This window comes from Eublepharis macularius, chromosome 6, assembly GCF_028583425.1.
Source record: "Eublepharis macularius isolate TG4126 chromosome 6, MPM_Emac_v1.0, whole genome shotgun sequence".
NCBI lineage: Eukaryota > Metazoa > Chordata > Lepidosauria > Squamata > Eublepharidae > Eublepharis > Eublepharis macularius.
The window spans coordinates 38926846-38949195 of NC_072795.1; positions in this window are offsets into that span (position 1 = coordinate 38926846).

The window sequence follows — 22350 nt, forward strand, 5'->3', positions numbered from 1 at the left end:
AGATAAGCTTGCCAACCATGCAGTCCACTTTTGTTTTTGTTTTTATAAAAATTTTATTGGATTAGAAATCCTATAATTATTCAATACAATCATTTCCCTTTAATTTATTCCAATTCTAACCCCTCCCTTCCCCCCCTTTTGTTGACTTCCAACAGTTTTCCAACCCCTTCTCTATCTTTTTTCTCACTCATTTCAAACTTACTTTTTTCTATTAAGCATACACTTTCATTCTCTTCTAAGCTAATATATTCTAACACAGTACTATCTTTATTCCCTTCCCCACTTAATTTATCAAACTAAATATTACATTCCTAGCATATCTTCTTTAATAATGTAACATTTTCTCCATTTTTTTTCTCTTACTTAATTACTCTAATCTCATCAGTGTGGGTCAATCAATTTGACCATATTCTACATATTTCCAAGTACTTCTCTAACACTGTATACATTCAATATAAATCAATCAATTTAACTTATATTCTGTATGTTACTATATACTTCTTTCCCCCTTTCTTATATTCACTCTATTTTGATTATATAATTTATCTATTACACAACTATCTATCAGAAATATATTTAGTTAACTTACATCCTTATAATTCTTATAATAACATCTCTATTATTTAGTACTATATGTGATAATCAAATAACATAATTGCTTAGAACTTCTTGTTTAAATTTCCTCCCCCCGGTAAAGTCACTTCTCTCTTCTTATATTATATTTCAGTAATTTTCAAACTGCCACAGATCTCTTCCCACCTCCCATTTTTTCCCCAAATATTGCTTCAACTTCTCCCAATCCATGTTAAACTGTCCTGGATCAAGATCTCTCAGTTTTCTTGTCATTTTGTCCATTTCTGCCATGTACAGCAATTTGTAAATCCAGTCCTCGATTGTTGGCACTTCTTGTATTTTCCATTTTTGCGCATATAAAAGTCTTGCCGCTGTTGTCATGTAAAATAACAATGTCCTATATTGTGCTGGAATGTCTTCCATTCCCAAGTTCAGTAGCAGCAGTTCTGGGTTCTTATTGACTTGAAATTGTAAAATCTCACTTATTGCTTCTATTATTTCCCCCCAGTACTGCTTAGCTACCTCACAAGTCCACCACATGTGATACAAAGATCCTTCATGCTTTTTACATTTCCAGCATTTATTAGACATATTAGCATTCCCTAGCGCAATTTTCTTTGGTGTCAAATACCAACGATAAATCATTTTATAGACATTCTCTTTAATATTGGTGCATGTCGTAATCTTCAATGTATTTTTCCACAAGTATTCCCACGCCTCCATTGTTATCTCTTTGTTAAAATTTATTGCCCACTTCACCATTTGGACTTTGACTGTCTCATCTTCTGTAAACCATTTTAACAGCACTTTGTAAGTCTTGGAGATTCCTTTTTTATCCACTTGCAAAATTATCTCCTCTAATTCCGAATTCTCCATTCTTATCCCTCCCTTCGCCTGATCCGAGTAATAAAGATCTCTAATCTGTCCATATTGAAACCAATCATAACTTGGAGACAACTCTTCCTGCGTCTTGATTCTTAATTTAGAGGATTCTATTCGTGTTATCTCCTTGTACGTTAAACACTGTTGTTCATTATCGACAGTTCTCGGATCTATTACTTCATATGGAACCACCCAGGAAGGAATTCCGTCCTGTAGGTAATTTCTGTACTTCTTCCAAATTGTGAAGAGGCTTCTTCGAATATAATGGTGTAAGAACATAGAGTCCGCTTTTACTTTATCATACCACATATACGCGTGCCATCCAAATATCTTTTTATATCCCTCTAAGGCCAGCAGTTTACGGTTTTTCAATGTCATCCAGTCTTTCAACCACACCAAACAAATTGCATCATGGTAGAGTCTTAGGTTAGGCAACTGCATTCCACCTCTTTCCTTTGAATCTTGCAATACTTTCATTTTCACACGAGGCTTCTTGCCTGCCCAGACAAAGTCCGATATTTTCCTTTGCCATTTTTCAAACTGCTTAGAGTCCCGAATAATTGGTATTGTTTGTAACAGAAACATCACTCTTGGCAATACATTCATCTTTACTACTGCAATTCTCCCCAACCATGACAAACTCAGCCTATTCCATTTAATCAAGTCTTGCTCTATCTGAGTCCACAGTTTCTCATAGTTGTTTTTGAATAGGTCTATATTTTTTGCAGTCAATTCAATTCCTAGATATTTCACCTTGTTTGTTACTTCACAGTCTGTTATTTCCATTAATTGCTGTTGTTTTTGTTTGGTCATGTTTTTACATAGTATCTTTGACTTCCTTTTATTTACATAAAATCCTGCCAAGTCTCCAAACTCCTTAATTTTCTCTATTACCTTTGGCATATTCTCAATTGGATCCTCTACAATTAATATTATATCATCCGCAAATGCTCTGACCTTATAGGAAAATTCTTTTATTTTTATTCCACAGATTGCATCATCTTCTCGAATCTGTATCATCAGTATTTCCAAAACCAAAATAAACAACAATGGAGACAACGGGCAACCTTGTCTTGTGCCTTTACCTATAGTCAATTTCTTAGTCACCTCGTCATTCACCACAATTGCTGCACTCTGGTCCCTATAGATTTCTTTTACTGCTCTTATGAATCTTTCCCCCATTTGTAGCTGTTCCATAGTGGCAAACATAAAGTCCCAGTTCAAATTGTCAAATGCTTTTTCAGCATCCACAAAGAAAAATCCAACCTCCTTATCACAACGCTTATCATAATATTCAATAGCATTTATGACTGTCCTTAAATTGTCTTTAATTTGTCTATTGGGAAAAAACCAGCTTGTTCCTCCGCTATAAATTCAGACATCCATCCCTTTACTCTCTCCGCCAATATTTTCACAAAGATTTTATAGTCATTATTCAGTAACGAGATAGGTCTGTAATTTTTAACATTAGTCAAATCTTGTCCCTCTTTTGGGATCAATGATATGTTAGCCTCGCTCCAAGTATCTGGAGTCCTTTGGTCCCTCAAAAATGCAGTCCACTTTTGGTGTGACAATATGGCAGTGGTGCAGGTAATCAACTCCCTTTCAACTAGATCACCTAGGGTAATGAGGTTGGTCAGGGCTTTCATGCTCTGGTGCCTCAGGCTGAACATTTTGTTCAGGGCGAAACATGTTCCTGGTATTGACAATGCTGTGGCAGATGCTTTGTCTTGCAGCAGATGGTACGGTTTCATCAGCTCGCCCCCAATGCCGACCTTCAGCCTGTACCCTAGGATCTATGGAAGCTTGGAGAGCCGAAGCACACAGAGCTATCCACCTAGCCATCACCCCTAGCACTCGAAGGTCATATGATCGCTCTGTGCAGCAATTTGCTAGTTTCCAGTTGGAGGCAGGTTTGGAGCAAACCTGGCCTGTCCCTACTGACCACCTTATGCAGTTCTGTGTGGACAGGAGGCATAAAGGCCTGTCAGTGAAGTCTATTAGGGGGCTTTTGACAGCCTTGGACTTTACCAGTAAGGCCCGGGGTTTTCTGGAGGGCACTGGTGACTTCTGACTACGTAAGATGTTGGAGGGGTGGTCCAGGGAATCTGGTACCCAGCCAGATGCCAGGCAACCCATTTCTCCATCTATCCTTCGTGGTTTAGGTGGGGTTTGGCGTTCAGTGTGTTCATCTAGATACGAGGCTGCACTTTTTCACACAGCTGTGCTCACGTTGTTTTTTGGCACCTTTAGAGTTGGGGAGCTGGTGGCACAATCACGCACGGATCAGTCTGAGTGTGCTCCCTTGGTGCAGGATGTGCAGTTTGTTGGTGATGGGGTTTCTCTCCACATTCAGAGGTGTAAGATTGGCCAGCATCAAAAAGGGGTACTGGTGAAGCTGGGCTCATGTGTTGAGCCTGAGCTGTGCCCCGTGCGGGCTTTGCGCACATACTTGGAGAGGAGGGGCCGTAGTGATGGGGTTTTATTCCATCATGATGACTGGGACCCCTCTCACTTGGTACCAGTTTTGGTCGGTAACCAAGAGTGCTCTGGCCAAGTTGGGTTTGGTCAGGGTCCCCACACATTCCGGAATGGAGCAGCCTCCACGGCGGCTGCTATGGGCTACCCAGAGACAACCATTCAGAGTGTTGGACAGTGGTGGTTGGCGGCTTACTGGGGGTATGTCCATCCTCTGCCAGCCCCTTTGTAAGCATGGGCTAATTGTCTTTTCTTCTTCTTCGGGTGCTGCCGTTTGCCGTGGGAGGTGTCGGATCCTCATATGCGGGCACAGCATGATCTTTTGGGCCACCCATCAGGCCAGGAGGACTCCTTGGGGGTCCGAGCTTGGCCTCAGTCGGTGGGCCCGGGTTGAGTGGCAGGGCCGTCGGGGCCTACAGTGGCCGGGCTTGCTGCCACTCCTGTTCAAGGGGAGGAGCACTCCTCCCCCACATTTTCTAGTCATTTACCTGGGTGGGAATGACCTGGGTTGGGTTAAAGGTAAGGCCCTTACGCTTCAGGCACAGGCCGATTTGAGATTTATTGCAGAGCAGTATCCTGGGGTACTGATAATGTGGTCCACCATCCTTCTGCTTAGGGTGTGGAAGGAGGCATTGGACCACGAGGGGATTGAGCGTGCTAGACACAAGGCCAATAAGGCCATGCTAAAGGCTTTGGGTGCGGGGCTGGGAATTTACCTGCCCCACCCTCAGATTAGGGACACATATGCCAACCTTTACAGGGACAATGGCGTGTACTTGTCCGCAAAGAGCAACAAAACATTTTTGAGTGATTTGTGGCAAGGGTTGTGGTTAACCCTACAGGAATTGTGGGGTGCCAGGGCCTAAGCAGAGGCTTGGCCCTGGTGTCGGTAGGTTAGTTTGGGTAGGCAGAGCGGGCTGGTGAGCACTCGGTGGCACCTCCCCATTGGTGGGGAATGGGGATCTGTCTCGGATCAGCTGGTAGGGCTTTACGGCTGCCAGCTTAGAGGGCAGACTGCCCTTGGGACCCCCTGGACAAGGCATTCCCTTGGGCTTTACGGCTGGGGTGTATGGCACTTTAAGGGGGGAACCATTCGCCTGGCCGGCTGGGTTACAGCCATGCAATGGATGGCTCGCACCTGGGGCAGGGTGTGCTCGCCCAAGCAGGTTGAGTAGGTCCAGTTGACCCCTTGTCTCAACCTGTTCCGCTAGTTATACCCTTGCTGTTATTTAGTTCTTAGTTAAATTCTTGGTCATTGTTGGTCAATAAATGGCCCTGTTTTCACCCAAGCCTTGTGTACGTCTCTTCATTCTGAATAGGTGAGCAAATTCCCCATTTGTCCACAGCTGCGTCATTTCCCTGAGAAAAATTGCATGCCCAATTAAACCCTAAAGGAAAACCTGTCTACCATTCGTGTGAAAAAATGTAGCAGATAAAGGTCTATTTTTTAATGTTCCCTATTTATCAAATATTTTTAAAGTAGTATATAGGGCATGGTATGAAGTTTTGATAGATCTACTTTTAATCACAAATAGATAATACAGATAAAGGGAGCTTAACCTTCCCTCAATATACTCTACTGCTTGAAGCAATTTTTTTCCAGCCAGGAGATATCAAACATAGAACTAAAGAACAATGCTTCAAACACTTCACCTAATTCTGAGAGGGCAGTTTTTTTTTCAGTTTTCACTGCAGAATTCAGAGCAAAGGCCAGCTAAGAAACAGTTTTCAAAGAACTGAAAATATATTTACTTCTTCCTTAAGCCCAGATTGTAAAGCAGGAGGAAAGAGGAGAATATGAGTAATCATTTACCATATCATAGAACTATGGCTGTATTTTCAATACTACGAAAAGATGGATGACTTTGCCCCACACTCTTTCTGTGACAGTCTTGGAATGGTTTTGTTAAATTTTTGAGACTGAATTCTTGACAATTGTTGAGTTTCTGCCATAGATTCATGTAGTAGTGGATATTTTTCTGCAGTAAAAAAGACAGATGCTCAATTAACCTTAAACCTCAGCATGTTAAATGTGAGAATCTTATTATAGTAAAGAATGGCTGCATGCATTCAAATAAGATCTGGAGTTAGTTTTTCTTCATAGCTAAACATAAAACATAATGACACCACTTTGATGGGGATGATTGTTTCCCCTCTATGGGTAATGGTAATGATGGGCTGTTTCACTGAGTTTAACACTATCTGTCACTGGCATCCATCTGAAATGGTTGAAAAAGTTTATCATGGGGTCTTTTAAGGGCAGCTTTAAAATGTAATGCCCAGAGTCAATAGACCCTTTGGGCCCTGTCAACAATCAATTTAACCGGATGGCCATTTTGAGAAGGGAGTCATCATAGGGTGCCAGGATTTAAGACCCATTCCCCATTCTTAATTAGTTGAATGGAGTAAATCCTTGGAAGACAAAGGTCCATAACTTGTTTTTGTGCTGCTTTTTTGCAAAAATCCCATTTTAATATCTAGCAGCCTTACAATTTTATTTATTGCTATTACAGAGAAGGAACTTATATGAAGGCCTATTTGCATATCTGCCTCATCTCCTCACTCTATCTCTAAACATTATTGTTTCATACATTATGTGGTCAGTATTACCTGCCAGTGTGACACTGTTGTCATCACATTCCATGCTTCTGCGTTTCCCTGCAACAATATATCTATAATCTGCAGTATATTCTCTTCATAAACCATAAAAGACCAAATTTGTTTCAACATACTGCCTTTATGAGTGTTCCCTTTACTAACTTTTATAAATAAAACTGCTCCACAGTACATAGAATTAAAATATCATAGGTGCAGGTAAAAAGGCATTACAATGCAAAATAAAGGATAATTATTAAATATATTTATAACATTTTAATGAATAAAATATTCCAAGACTGAAAAGTTTATTAACTATATTGTAATAATTACGCTAAATATCAGCATTCACAATTTCTTAGAACCTCAGGTGGATTAAGTATTGCTTTTATTTTCTAGGAAATTGTATATATTTTATTTTATTAATACATCAAAACATGTTTTATCTCTTATGATACAATGGTTTACTGACCTTTTATGGTTTACAGTAAGAATGTTCTGCAGATATTTTAAACTCACACACACATGTGTGTGTGTGTTTACTTGTTAAAGGATATTAAATTTATTGAATAATAATATTTCATTTGTCTACTACTGTTTGGGACAGATTAGTGTCCACTCAGAGAAGTGAACAAGGTCAGTGTTATTATCTCTACAATGCAGCTGGGGAGCTGGGCTTGAGAGGAGTAGCTTATCCAAGGCCACCTTCTGAGTTCACATCAGTAGAGATAATTGAACCAGCAGAGTGCTGCAACACAGCTCAGTTACTTAACCACTACATTACTGATTTTGGACTATATTTGTATTCCTCAACCTTTTCTGGTTCGGCTTGGGAAAATGTTTCTCCATTATTAGATGTCTTAGGTGGTCATTAGTTTTTTCTTCCTATGTACTATCAATTACACTATTATTGCCATTCTCAATAATTAAACCTTAAACAATTCTTAGACCAGACCTAATTACTATAACATTCAACCCTACCATACAGTGTGAAGCCACTGAAAGAAGTCCTTCTTCTAGGGCAATCTGAAAGTAAGTCCAAAAATTATTGTTTGGGAGGTTCCAATGGCAAGTGGCTGATCCTGCATTATCTGCCTTAGAATGGATATGTTGAGCGGCAAGCATGGTGAAAAACCTGTTGGTGAGTGATGGAACTGTCTTAAATAGATGCTCTCAGCCTGCCACTGAGGAGGCATGAGACTCTTACTTTAATCCTGCCCCTATGGTTACACGCAGCTCTCAGCTATGCTTCATTCCTTATGGAGGGGGGAAGATTTGAGGGAAAATGTCTTATACTTCCATTATAGTAAAGAACAGACTTCTTAATCCAACAGAAATAAATCCAAGTAATCTGAAATTTCGGCTCCACTACCTGAAACTTCAAATTGGTGTATCCTTGTAAGATTTATGAATTTTAAGAATTATATTTCTTTAAGAACTGAATTTCTCTCTGCATGGTTTTATTATTTTTTAAGAATTGCACTTATATGACTTGTGTTGGTTATTGACCGTTTTAATAAATCTGGTCTGATCTGTAATCTGGAATTCAACATTCAGGAGAAAGTTGGATACATAAAATTTCAGGAGCATTCCTAGCACATATTCAAACTGACATTTTAACTGTCTTTACATCAGCAGTTTACATCACTTATAAGTGCTGATGTAATTCCCAATACCACAGATTTACATCAAATATACTTTTGTACCCCCAGTCAGGAATAAAGAGGCAGACACAAGGCATTTGGGTATTAAAGGGCCACTTTTATTAAACAATTAACAAACTGTAAATATAGCAAGGGATCTATCTGTGGTACAGGTCAAGCCCGGCGTCCGCACCAGGACTGCCGCCTTGACCTGTCTGGGCGAGCCCCACTGCCCCGGGTGCAAGCCATCCCTGCACATGGCTGCAACCCGGTCAGCCAGGCAAATGATTCCCCCCTTTAAGTTCCAACCACTCCGCTGTACAGCCCGAGTGAAGGACTTTTACAGGGGATTGCGGCAGAAGTCTGCCCTCTCAGCTGGTCACCATGAAGCCTACCAGCTGATCATGACAGACCCCAATCCCCATAGTGGGGATATGTCAAGGGTGCTTGCCGGCCCGCTCCCTTTTCCCCCACTCTATCCTGCCACATGCCATCTATTTGCAGCACCACCATAACCAGTTAAATAACCCATTACACAGTGCAAGGTAGGCGAAAAACTCCTCTCCCCAATAGCCAATGCGGGGAAAGAAGAAAAAATTCCTACCTGGCCCTGACAACAGCGACCGGCTCTCCTGCACTGGTAAAGGGATGGGAGGGTGGGCCGAGCGTGCAAAGCTAACTGCAAGGGCTAGAAAGGGGGCAGCACCGCCTTGACGCGGCTTAGCCCCCCCCCCCAAAAAAGCCCACGCTTTGGAAGGAACAAGCAGCCACTTTCTCCTTCCAGAGCTGCAAAAGCGGCCCCCATCCTTAGCAGCCTTTGTCTGCCGGCTGGGAGGGCCGTCTTCTTTCTCCTTTGTTATCAGAGATGCTATTATAGTAAAGTTGTATGGTCATTGTTTATATTTATTTATTTTATTTATGTAATTTATAGTCTGCCTTTCTCACTGAGACTCAAAGCGGATTACACAGTATGAGATTAGTACAATCAGTATCAAGTACATTTCAATACGGTATCAAGGACATTTCATAAACAATACCATAGGGTAAATAGATACAAGTTTAAAAGACATAGTATTAGCAAGAATCCAATACACGGTAGAAAAAATACTGAAGCAGAACATAATCAATTCTAGGACTAACATTAGACAAAATGGAGCACTGGTGGTACATAGGAGTACATATTTAAAGTAGCAGATAATATGTAAGGCAATATAGTGATGAAGTCCATGGTCCCTAACTCATTAGCGAAGCATCTGAGACCCCTTCCCTACAATACAGCCCTCCCATTTGAGTAAAAAGCCTTTTTGAATAGTTCGGTTTTGCATCGTTTATGAAAAGCCAGGAGAATAGGGGCTCTTCTGATTTCCTCAGGCAGATGATTCCACAGGATAGGGGCCACCACAGAGAAAGCCCATGTATGGGCTGCTGCTGACTTCACCTGTGTGCAGCCTGTCACCTGTAGGAGACCCTATTCAGATGATCAAAGCTGCCGTAGAGGAACATAGGGAGGGAGGCAGTCCCGTAGGTATGCTGGACCAAAGCCGTGAAGAACTTTGTATGTAATAACTAATACTTTGAACTGAGCATGGTAACTGTTGGGTAGCCAATGGAGTGACTGTAGGATGGGAGTGACGTTCATGCTCCTGATTGTTCCTGATAACAGTCGAGCTGCGGCATTTTGCACTAATTGGAGCCTCCTAGTTAACTTAGATGGGAGACCTATGTATAGAGCATTACAATAGTCAAGCCATGTCTTCTAGGCTAGAGTGAGGTTGTAGTAAGCATTTTTTGCCACTGCCTTAACATGTTTTTCTAGTAATAACACTATATAGCTATGTTAACATAGTAGTATATATGTTAATATAGTAGTATATATATATATAGTATATATAAGTAGCGTACTTATATAGTTATGTTACTTATGCATATATTTTTCTGTGGCAACATGATAATAAAGCTAATCCACCATGATATGCTTTACTGTTCTGATCAAAATCATATTAAATATTATTCATAAATTCATTTGAAAACATAAGTGAAATGACACAGGAGGTACTACAGCTTGATATTTATTAATAAGAACAGCCAAGTGCTCACTGTTTGGTTTTACTAATTTTGTTTCCTTTTGTTTAATTAAACTCAGTCAGTCTGCCAAGTCTGACATTCTTATTTTCAACCACAGCAATATAGAGAGTATTATATTATAACTTCTTATCTGTTTGCATTTTGAAACTCACAAGATCTTAACTTTCTCCTTTTCAACAACTTTATTATGGCTCTTTTATAAGTTCTTTCTTGCTCTTTTTTCTTCTTTAATTGTTTGCATAATGATTCATTTCTTTGTGGAAAATAGAGTTGACCTATGTCATTTCGAGGCTGTAGGATGTGATTGGCTGTCATGATTTTTCTCATCTTGCAATCTAGTGCATCCAATTCAGCTTGGCTCTGATCTACAATTCTAGCGCAGTATTGAATCACTGGGATGGTCCAGGTGTTTATACCACCAATTCTATTTCTGCTGTTTAGTTTTGACTAGAGTATTTTTCAAACCATTTTATGTATTCAACATAATTCTTCTTTTTCACTATTGTATGGTGAAGAACATTGGTTTGCTATTTACCCAAATATCTGCAGTTTTCTTCATAGACAAAACTTTCGATCTGGTTTCCCTCCACAAGTTTAATTCCATCTGATCAGTAATCTTCCCTTGTTTAATTCATAGCATTGCACACTTTTCAATTCCGAAGTCCAATCTTAGCTAAATATTCTGTGATGTTCCCTTGTGCCCCTAGCAGAACCTAAGGTCTGAGAGGGGCAAGGGGGTTTGCCATCACTCCTCTGACTCCTCCTCAGCCAGAGGAACCCCCTTTCTCCCTTATAAACCCTGGCAAAGCCACCAGGCAATCTCTACCAGGTTCCAAGGTGGTCTTACTCAAAAGTAACATATTTCTGCAAGAAAATATAAGCTTTTTAAAGTATTCAGTTTAAGTAATAAAAATAAAACCAATGCAAGTCTCAGCAGATCTGAAAGAATGAAAATAACCAAGCTGATTGGTCTAGCTATTACAAATGGTATTTGGAGCTGAGTTGGAAAACCACTCCAAACATACTGTTAGTTGAGTAGCTGCAGGGCTTTCCTGGACAGTAGCCTATAGTATCTTGGTACAAAAGGTGCTCCACACAGATCCATAGACCAAAGCACAAGACCTAAGCCAACAGAACCAGTATAAGCACAGAAGCTGAAGCTCCAAAGCTGAAAAGCACACCTAAGCTGGGACCCAAGGCCAATTTTAATTTTTTTGGTTGCTCTACCTCCTGACCAGTTGAAAGGAAATTAGTAACTTGAAATTAGGTCTTTGGGAGAAAATGACTGAACTTAGGTTCAGAACTGGAAGTACTGTCAGATTGCTGCGTATGTCAGATATTTGGTTACAGAGCTGATTAGAAAACCTATGGAGCAGTCTCTGAGTTCCCCAGAGATTGGACCTTGGAGAGGCTGTTCTCAGGGAGCTCTGTGCCAACTCCCTAGTGTACACACAACTGAAATGTTAATAAACAGCTTAGCCCTAATTTGTTCTTGAGTTGCCAGGTGATTTATTGAGTTCTGTAAAAGATGGCTTCTCAGGTTACCCAGTCCTAACTTAAGTTAGCTTTCTTTGATTAAGCTTCCATGATGATGCAAGTATGCTCGAGATAAGCTGAAAGCTGCATGTTATTTAATCACTTCAGCATGTCCATATACCAAACCAACTAGGCATGGGAGAGGACTTGCATTTTAAAGGATGAGTGAGATATGCAACAATGGATACCATACAGAGATACTTAGGTAGCTAGCTCTTAAGTTTTAGATCGGCAGTTTTATTATCTAGAAACAGTGAGGTTTTCTTATTTTAATACTTGTTGCCTGTGTAAGAGTGTTTCATATTTTTGCAAACACTCCTTAACTAATAAACATCTTTTATTTAAGCTGAGGCTGAAATTCATGACTTGTGCATGGGTAGACCCCAGAAATCTGTCAGGTTCTGATTGTGTTTAAGCCAAAGAGACTCCATTTTAATCCTGTCAGTATATTAAGTGTTTCTTTTGCAGGTGGCAAGCCTTCCGCTGAAGGCTTACAGAGAGAAGAGGAATGTTATGTCTACATATATCTGCCTTTCCGACACCCTTGAGAAACTTTCACTTTCTCACCCTCGGGCCGATTGTTTTGAGAACTGAGGGGGAGGATGGGGCCTGCAGGGAACTGCTATTCTGTACCTCAGCTTTTGCCTGGCATTCGTAACAATTTCCAAGTCCAGCTAAGATCCGTGTATCTTGGAATGTGTACTTCTACTGTTGTTTATATTCAGTAAAGCCTTTTGAAATCAATGGACTTTTGTCTCATTGCAAGGGGTAGGCTGAATTGCAACTTTTAGCAAGCCACAGTCTGACATTTTGTTACGAATCACCTCTGTTCCAATGCCTTGGCTGGAGGAGACGGATACCAAGGCCGAGCCCGACAGGGACCCTTTGTTTGATCCATATGTCTCCAGCACGGAAGGAGTGGAACCTACTACAACAAATCAACCCGTTCTGGGGGGAATGGAGTCTGGTCCTGCTACAGTGAATCCCCTTTGCACCCGACAGAGCTGGCACCCAGGACATCCGGACGGACTTGGGAGCTCGACCAAGGGTGGCAGCGGAACCCCTGATATCTTTGCCTACACCGAGGCAGTGGGGCTCCAGGCCTAGAGAAACGAGGGAGAGGAGAGCAAGCACGATGTTCTCCACTTCGCTCATTGACGTGAGACGGACGATCAGTTCGTCAATGGAGGAAGGACCTAGCCTTATTTGGGAGCTACGCTGATCGAGGCACGGGCCAGCAACCAGCCATGGTATATGTGGAATAAAGAGTCCGATCAACTGGAAGAATGGGACCCCAGGGTTACCGAGAATACCCAGGATTGGGAGACCACCTGTCGTGACTTGATGAGCTGGGATTATGCCGAAGTCGCCACGTGGATGAGACAGGGTGAACCAAGTAATCAAAGTTGGCAGCAACTGCAGGGCCGAACCCTAGCCGTTGATGCAGGAATTTCAGCAATAACGGGACTAGCGAAAGGAATCCTTGCTGGAATATCGGAGGAAGGTGAAACTACCGGGGCCACTGGAATGGGAGAAATTTGACCTTGGTCCCGTGCTACCACCTCCTCTGAGGACTATGTGGATACAGTACAATTCCCGATGGAATTGCCCCAGGAATTGCCATATGAGGATGTCGATACCTAGGTGCCAATTCACGTACAAAGAATTGGCACTATGGAGGAGAGCTTGGCCCACGCAGTGCATTTACTATCAGTACTAGTTATGGAAGGAAGAGGTGAGGGGCCACGCCAAGAAGCTGGAGAGCGTCCTAGGGTCTCGATAGGTCAAGGCGTAGCAGCCCTTCAACAGCTAGTGCCTATCCCGAGGGGCCCACCAGTATTAACGCCGGCACAAGGTCAGGTCCCCCCTTTGAACCGGGAACCACCAGTTGTGCCAGAGGATGATCAGCAAGAACCGGTGACGCCACCGCCTGACCCTCCACAAGGTCCACCGGATGTTTTACCAGAGGATCTCCCTCAGGGGCCCCCTTTAGATGATAATCATCATCCGCCAGGACCCCCGAGAGACGGGAACCAGGAGGGACCTCAAGAGCAGACCCCTCTTCAACCGCAAGAGCAACCGCTTCAACCAAGAGAAGCACCACTTCAGCCCCAAGAGCAACCTCCGAGGCTCCTGCCGCCGCGAGAACAGCCACCTCGTCACCCTCCTCCACAGGGTCCAGCAATGCAACCATATCGACCGCGGCAAGTACCTCAGGGTCTCCCGCAACCAAGACCTCAACAACAACCAGTACAACCAATTCCGCGGCAACCAGACGCACAGCCCAGACCGATGCCAGCGTCTATACAGTACTACCCGTTACCAGCTCCAGCCCCAGTCCCCAGACCTCAAGAGTTGCCGATGGGGTGGGTAAAGTTGGAAGCTACGTTTGACGGAGATCCTGCAAAACTAGGATTTTTCTTAGTACAGGCACTTCAGTTTTTCAATCGTTGGGGACATTTGTTTGAGGATGAAGCTAGTCAAATCGAACACCTAGGATCCCGACTGCAAGGAAAAGCGGCAGAATGGTATGTAACCTTGTATGAATTGGGGGCCCCAGAGTTACATACCTTGCAAGGCTTGGTAGCGGCTCTCTGTGCTCAATATGAAGACCCGTTAGAAGAAGATAGAGCCCGAACGGAATTGCAAACCATTAGGCAAGGCAATCTGTTGGCCAGGGACTATGTTACTAAATTCCAACCACTAGCAGCCAAATGCCCGAGATGTGAGGAGTCTACAAAAATAATCTTGTTTAAACAAGGCATAAATCCTAAATTGTTGGATTGGGCGCTTATGCAAGACAATCCCCCAACACTATTGGGTTGGATTCAATTGGCATGTGAAGTAGAAAACCGGATGCAGGAAGTACGGCTTGTGGAACAACAGCAAGCAACAGGGCACCGAAGAACTTCGATAATTGTTAGAGGGGGGAGAGAAGCTAGATGGCGACAAGGACTGTGCTTACATTGTGGCCAAAGCGGTCATTACGCAGCACAATGTCCACTCAGGCCTGTGCAACGAGCTCCGTTCCAGCCAGCACGTACAACCTCTACCACCCTTCCCCCGCCGTACCGCCCAACGCCAGCATCTCGGACTGCTAGAGGGCGTGGTGCAACCCGAAGAAATCCTCCAGAGAAAGGATTAGAACTGGAGGAAGTTATGGAATTAGATTCAACCGCTCTAATCGGAGAAGAAGGACCCAAAAGCCCGAGTTCGGGAAACGAGATGGATCTGTCGTAAGAGGACCCAAACGGCAGATCAAAGAACAGTCCGTTCCCATAGTGGAAAGACCACGAGGGTCCATATTATTCATGCCAGTTACGTTAGTTAACCCCGAGAGGAAAACTCATATTTGTGTACAAGCACTTATCAGTTGTCATCCAATCATCAATTGTAGCTGAGTACAGTATGGTGTTAAACATCTGTGCTACCTTGGGTGTAGGTTGGTTAAATTTTTTAGCCCAAACCCATGTAATTCATTTTCCCAGGGGCTGTCCAGTCTTTCACTCTCTATTTGCTTTGTCACAATTTCTATGCTAATTATAAAATCCTACATGTTCCTAGACTTTAAGTCTTTCTGAATTTGACAATCCATGCTGTTTGTGTGTGGATTGTCCCATATGCCAAAATGCAATAATTTCTTCTTTCTCAGGAAGCATATTATTGCTACAACTACATTTACCAGTCAGAATTTTGTAGAATTGCCTTCAATTACATTTAAACTTAATGTTCTGCCTGTAGTGACTTACATGTGCCTTGTATCTGGAAATCTTTTTTGCAACAGTTATATGTTGTTTTAATATCTCTAGCACTTCTGGAATTGTTCTCGACTTCAGCAGGTATTTTTCTTCTAACATCTTGGGGGTTTTGTTCTTTAATTTTCCATCTTTCAAACTTTCCAAGCAACTTGCTTCCTTCCAAATTTTGTTGAGCTTTATTTCAAGGCGAAGCTTCCATTTTGGGGTCTTCTTTTTCAATATGTTCACTGAGTTGGCAATATAATACCCAAGGTAGCAACTGGTTGGTTTGCTGGGTGGTGGTTACTGATGTTGTAACAATGGTGCAATTGACATTGTTGATGATTTCCTTTAATTTATTCTTTGGAACACGTGTCAAGCTTGGCAAATTCCTTGGTCCCCCCATGCTGGCCATTAACGGTGTGTACTGAGAACATTTTTGGCACAGTTTTGAATCCAGGGTTTTCAAATGTGCTCTATTTCATTATTGATTTGTTTTGGGTGGGAGATTGTCAGTTTGGATCTAATCCATTTTTTCCTCCTTATCATGTGTTTTGGCTTCATTGCATGTGCAAGGTGAATGCCGGCTGCTCATGCACAGATGCACACTGTTCTTTGCCCCCTAGTCGGAATGAGAGGCAGACACAGTATCTGGGTTTTTAAATGGGCTGCTTTATTAAAATAACAACATGTAAACATCAACTACGGCAAGGGCCTAACTAGCGGTACAGATCAGGCCCTGGGGTCACTCCTGGACCCTGCCCTGCCCTGTCTGGGTGAGACACCCGCTGCCCCGGGTGTGAGCCATCCATCAAATGGCTGGGACCCGGCCTGGCCAGGAGAAGTAGTTCACCCCTGTAAAGCTCCCCCACCCGGTAGGGGGAGACTGGCTTGTCCAGGGGTTCCCCACCCAGGGCGTCTGTCCTCGCAACTGGGCCATATGGCAGCCAGCCGCTCCTGAGAGACCCCAATTCCCCACCAATGGGGAGATGCCAAGGGTGCTCACCGGCCCGCTACAAATTTCCCCTAACTGAAATCCTGCCACCCGGGAAGTTACCTCAGACCCACCAAGCCAATTAACCCCATAGTTCTCACAGTGCGAGGTAGGCGAAAAAACTCCAGTCCCAGCACCAATTGGAGACAAGGAGAGAAAAATTCCTACTTGGCCCCATCAAAGGTGACCGGCTAGTCCTGCCCTGAAATAGGGTGAGGTGGGTGGGCCGAGCACAAGGCACAACTGATGCCACAGGGGCGGAGCAGCCAACAGGAGCTGCACAACTCCGCCCCCAAAGCTAAGCCCTGTATGTAGGGCTCGCCTTCTGCCCTCCTCCTTCCGAGGAGGCAAAAGACTGCCACCTGCCTAAGTGGCTTATGCCACTGGCTGGGATGGCCGGGTTTTTTGGGGGGGGGTTGAGGAAATGAGGCTTTGGGGCATTTAACAGTACCAAAAATGCACAGAACACAGTACTCCCTCTAAACCATCGACCTGAGTTTTCCCTCAGATACAATACCCACATATATAACAATGGAGGCCAAAGAAAGCAAGTGTTGGCAGGTACAAAATATGGTTGGCAACTGGTTGGCAAAGTGGTACTGACTGTGGTGGTGCCCAAGTAGGAGACTGCTCCAGCTATTGCAGCTCAGTAACATGCTAAGGGCTCAGTCACTTCCCTTGAAATCCAAGATGCTCAGTCTGGCCAGTGCTTGCCTGCCTGCACTACCAACACACAGTAAGAACTAGATGTTGAGGCACCTGTCTCACTATTTCAGTTCCTATTGTCTCACCTTCAACTTGTCCCATTTCTTCGCTTTCTTAATTTGTTTTAGTCTTCTAGTTCAATTGCTTTTCTTCGTATTTCTTCAAATTCAATACCTGAGAAAAATCTTTTTTCTTATTATGAAGTATCTTTGGTTCCACAATTGCTGCTCCATTACATCATAATCAGTGAACCATTCTTTCCAGATGGCAAATATTCATTTTTTATGCCCTTGAGTAGATGGATTTCCTTGGTAATAGCCCTCCATTATTGCCTTATTTTTTGATGTGCATTTCTTTTTCTGTGGTTATTCTTACAGTAGTTTTACAGTGCCTTACCTAGTTGCCTGCCAAGTGTCATTGAGTCCTGTAACACACTTACTGCCTGATATCCAGGCGCTCCAGCCTCCATTGTGGTCCTTGTTGACCTGGGCACCAAACAATCTGGTATGAATTTCTTTTTAGACCACTTCACCATATTAAATGGATTTAGGAGTATGGCTTCTCAGCAAAAACCGCCAATCTGGCTTGGATGACCCTACCCACCAGCATTGTCTTTTGTCTCACAGGAGCACATAATCCCCCCCACCAGGAAAAGCTAGAGATTCTTGGAGTGGATGATGATTATTATACCTTATCTGCTTTATAGGGTTGTTGTGAAGATCAGTTTGCAGGGGAGAACTGAGCTCCTTGGAGGAAGGGCAAGATGAAAGTGTGATACAATCCCATTTGCCCATTTGTTGCTAGTGCAATGTGCAAAGGACACCTGTGAGTCAGGTATATTTCATACCTTGTCTTGTATGTAAGACAATAAGTTAGCACAGTATTATTATTCATATAATCCAGAAGGCAGGCTGTAAGGTTACTTAAGACCACCTGTTCACAGCAGAGGTGAAATCTGAACCAGGGGTGACCTAATTTGTAACTTAGTCTCTAAGTCATTTTACTATACTAGCTCATTTATTATTTTGGGATGATAATAGTCACCCAATTGTCCTTGTTACCTTATACATGGAGAATTTATTTGATGTTCTGCAACCTGCAGCTTCTCATGTGGAGGCCTCATATATCATCAACAAGATGTCTCTAAGGTTTAGTCCTAAGCCCACATTTATTTAGTTGAGGTTTTTCTCATATCCTTCAATTTTATCCCGAGAGCCTTTCCAGCTATACCTTTATCCTCCCATTTATTACATAAGCCCATGTTGACTCTCATTTAATTCATTGCATATTCTGTATTTCTAAATTCATCATTGACACCCCCCCCCTAAAAGTCTAACCATCATCCACATTGCTGAAGCTAAGGTATTTTATTCTGTTTTATTGCCCCTCTCTCTGAATTGCCAATTTCATATCATTTGTTTATGGTTTAAAATGAGTAAGGTGTCAGGGCTTATGAATATTTGTGGTTTGCTGCGTATCAGAAAACATGAAGCAGCTTCTTCCGTGGATGCTCACTGTATGCATTAACCTGATTTTGCAAAAGTTCACAAAGGCTATGAAATTGGTTTGGAAAATCTGAATGCTATAAATTGTTTGCCCATGATAATCACAAGTCAGTGAGCTATGCTATGGTATGCTCTATTTCTGTATGGCCCACACCAAACAATGGTTACTGATCAATTTTTCAGTCCTATGACAGTGTTCCAGATGTTATAAAAATGCAAGTGCATTTATCCTTTATTTAAATATTTATGCCCCACTTTTCTTACACTGTGGGGACTCAACAGTGATGACTATGCTGATAATTTCCATGCTAGTGCAAAATATTAGATCCTAAGCAAATTTCTCAGGACAAGTATTAATAACTGCTTGGGCTAGAAAGATTCATTCTCAAAAAGATTTAGAATACTTGCTTAACTACCTTCCTCTTTTTTTATTTAAAGAAATTTTATTGGGTAGGTTAAGATAAGTATTACAAGTTACATAAATCATCCATTTTCTCTTTAACTTCTAATTACTAAATACCTTACATTAATCCATTTAAATAAACACTTCCCACCCTCCCTCTTCCCTCCCCCTAGACCCCCAACAGCACTAGAACCATTTTAATTCTTAACATGTTCCTTCTATGCTAATACTTCTTCTAATTCTCAAAGGTAAAGTTCTTATATACATTCTAATTCTCTAACAAATAGACACCAATAATTATCCATAGACCATAATTGTCCTTTCACATCCCACTTATTTTCCATGTATTTCTTAAATTTTTCCCAGTCCTTTAAAAATTTGTTTGAGCTTTGTTCTTTCAGTTTTCTGGTAAACTTGTCCATCTCCACCATGTACAACAGTTTTTGTATCCAATCTTCAATTTCTGGTGTTTCCTCTTGTTTCCAATATTGTGCATACAATACTCTTGCTGCTACCATCATATACCATACTAATGTCCTGTCCATTATATTATTTTTTTTCCATTTTAAGCCCTAGTAGGAACAGTTCAAGGCTTTTTGGTAAATCACCTTTTGTAATTTTCAACATTTCTGCATATATCTTAGACCAAAATTGCTTAGCCTTATCACAAGTCCACCACATATGATAAAAAGAGCCTTCATGTTGTTTACATTTCCAGCATTTGTTTGACATAGTATTACTCATATTTGCTAATTTTTTCGGTGTTAAATACCATCTGTACATCATCTTATATCCATTCTCTTTCAAATTAACACATGTAGATATTTTCATAGTATTTTTCCACAGATATTCCCGTTCATCCATTGTAATTTCTTTATTAAAGTTTAATGCCCATTTCACCATTTGTGTCTTAACTACTTCATCTTCTGTGTACCATTTCAATAACAATTTATAAAACTTAGAAATTACCTTTGATCCTTCCCCAAGTAGCAATTCTAACTCTGAATTTCTGCTTCTAAAACCCACTTTCCTTTTACCTACTTCAAATAGGTCTTTAATTTGTCGATATTGTAGCCACCCATACTTAAAAGGTAGATCTTCTGTCTTCATCTTAACAATGTCTCTTTCTATCAACAGTAGATCCTTATATGTTATCCAGTCTTCCCTTTGATGGTCTGTATGTGGTTTTATTACTTCTGCCGAAACAATCCACAAAGGTCTTTTCTCCACCATATATTTTTCAAAGGCAGGCTCCAGTGAGAAACTACTGAGTTGGAACATATGGAGCTTGAGGAAGGGCCCAACAGCCTCCTCACAGCTGTCTGCTTGCAAAAATGACATGGAAGGAAACTCTGAAGCTCTTCCTCCCCCCCCCCCCCACAACAGAACGTGGAGCTGTACTGAGTGTCAAAACACTTTGTAAAACAGAGTCTCTTTATGCACGTGTAGTTTTGAGTCATGTTAGGATACTCTCAACACAACTTGTGTCCATCATTATGTATAGATAAGCCCTCAGATTCATCTTCCTTTGCCATTTTTTCAGCATCTGAGAAAGAAGCACCCCACTATGAGTGAATTTTGTTTGGTCTTCTGATTGGCTTTTGTTTTCATGTGTGCTCTCCAATGAAATATCTCCTCCCTTGTTCTAATCTCTATTTGTAATAACTTACTCCTCCATCCTTACTTGTACCTTTGGATATACTGACAAAATGGCCTCTGACTCAGAAAAACCTGTAACACAATAAATGCATCCTCTTTTAAGGTACCTCAAAACTTTTATTTTGTCTGCATTAGACTAACAGGGCTACTCCTCAGTACATTGCTCAACCAATGTAAAATTATTTCACTCTCTGACAAAACAGTAGGGTTCTTTTGTGCAAGTGGATATTCAAAAGTCAATTGCCATTGTTTTGTACAAGCTGGTGGCATTGTCGTATAACATTCAACTTATATCAGTGGAGCTGTTTTGAGGTGCAGCATTTGAGTAGTTAAAGTATTAGAAATAGTTATATTTCATTTGGTAGCAAAGTTACTTAGTCAGAAACAATAAAATTGTAGAAAAGATAGCACTTACAGTTTATTAAGGTAGATTCCATTCATGGAAATTTCTTGGAGTAGAAAGAGTCCTAAATAGTCACTTTCCCTATAAATACCACAGCGAGATAGTCTGGCAGCAAGGCTGCAAGTGAATCTGTGGATGAGGCCTTCATGGCAGGTGCTCTGAGAAATACATCTTTCCCTTTTGAAAGGCCATGAGGCAATAGGGTTGCCAGGCCCCCTCAATCTCCCTGTGGGAGACAGGGGCCTAGCACTTACCTTTGGGGAGAGGGGTGTGTGCGCGTGCAGAGCACGCACACACCCACAGGAACAATGACATCACTTCGTGCGCCCCCTGGGCAGGCCTGTTTTTGGGCTCTGCACAGCGCTCCTGAGCAGAACGGGCCTGTTTTGGGCACAGCAGCACACAGGAGTGTTCCTGCGCTCCACAGTGCCTCAAAAACAGGCCCAATCCATGCCAAAACAGGCCCGTTTTGGGGCACTGTGGAGTGCAGCAGCACTCCTGCGCTCTGCAGCTGCTGAAAACAGGTCTGATTTGCCATGGATCGGGTCCGTTTTGAGCGCTGCAGAGCGCAAGAGTGCTCTCACACTCCACAGTGGTCCTGATTCAGGCCAAAATGGGCCCAATCCCGGTGGCTGTGACATACAGGAGCACACCGTGCTGTGGGGGAGCACACAGGGAAGGTGCGCCCCCCCCCCGCTGCTCAGGTAAGTGGGTGTGGGGGGTGGGGAATCTCCCACCCGCACTGGGGGTCTGGGATCCCTATGAGGCAAGGAGAAGGGGAATCTCTCAAGAGACACAAAGACAGAGGAGGAATCAGGAGGCATTCCCATCTTAGACAAAGAGAAGCAGCTTACTGTCAAGAGAGTTACACAAATACACACAGAGTATGCCTTGGACATGTCCCCCAATGTCCAAGGCATGCTGAGTTGCCTATTCAATCTAAAACAACATAATGAACAACCGAGAAGTTCCTTTCAAGAAATTGCCTGAAGTACCTTCCATTTCTCTAACAAAAGTGATAGGATAATTATAGCTTATGGTAATTACGTACTTTAAGCAGTATTAAAAAGGTATATGATGGAGCCTTTCAACCTGAGCTATTTTCCAAAGTTCCTTTCCACTATTGTTTATGATGAATTTATCTGCATAATA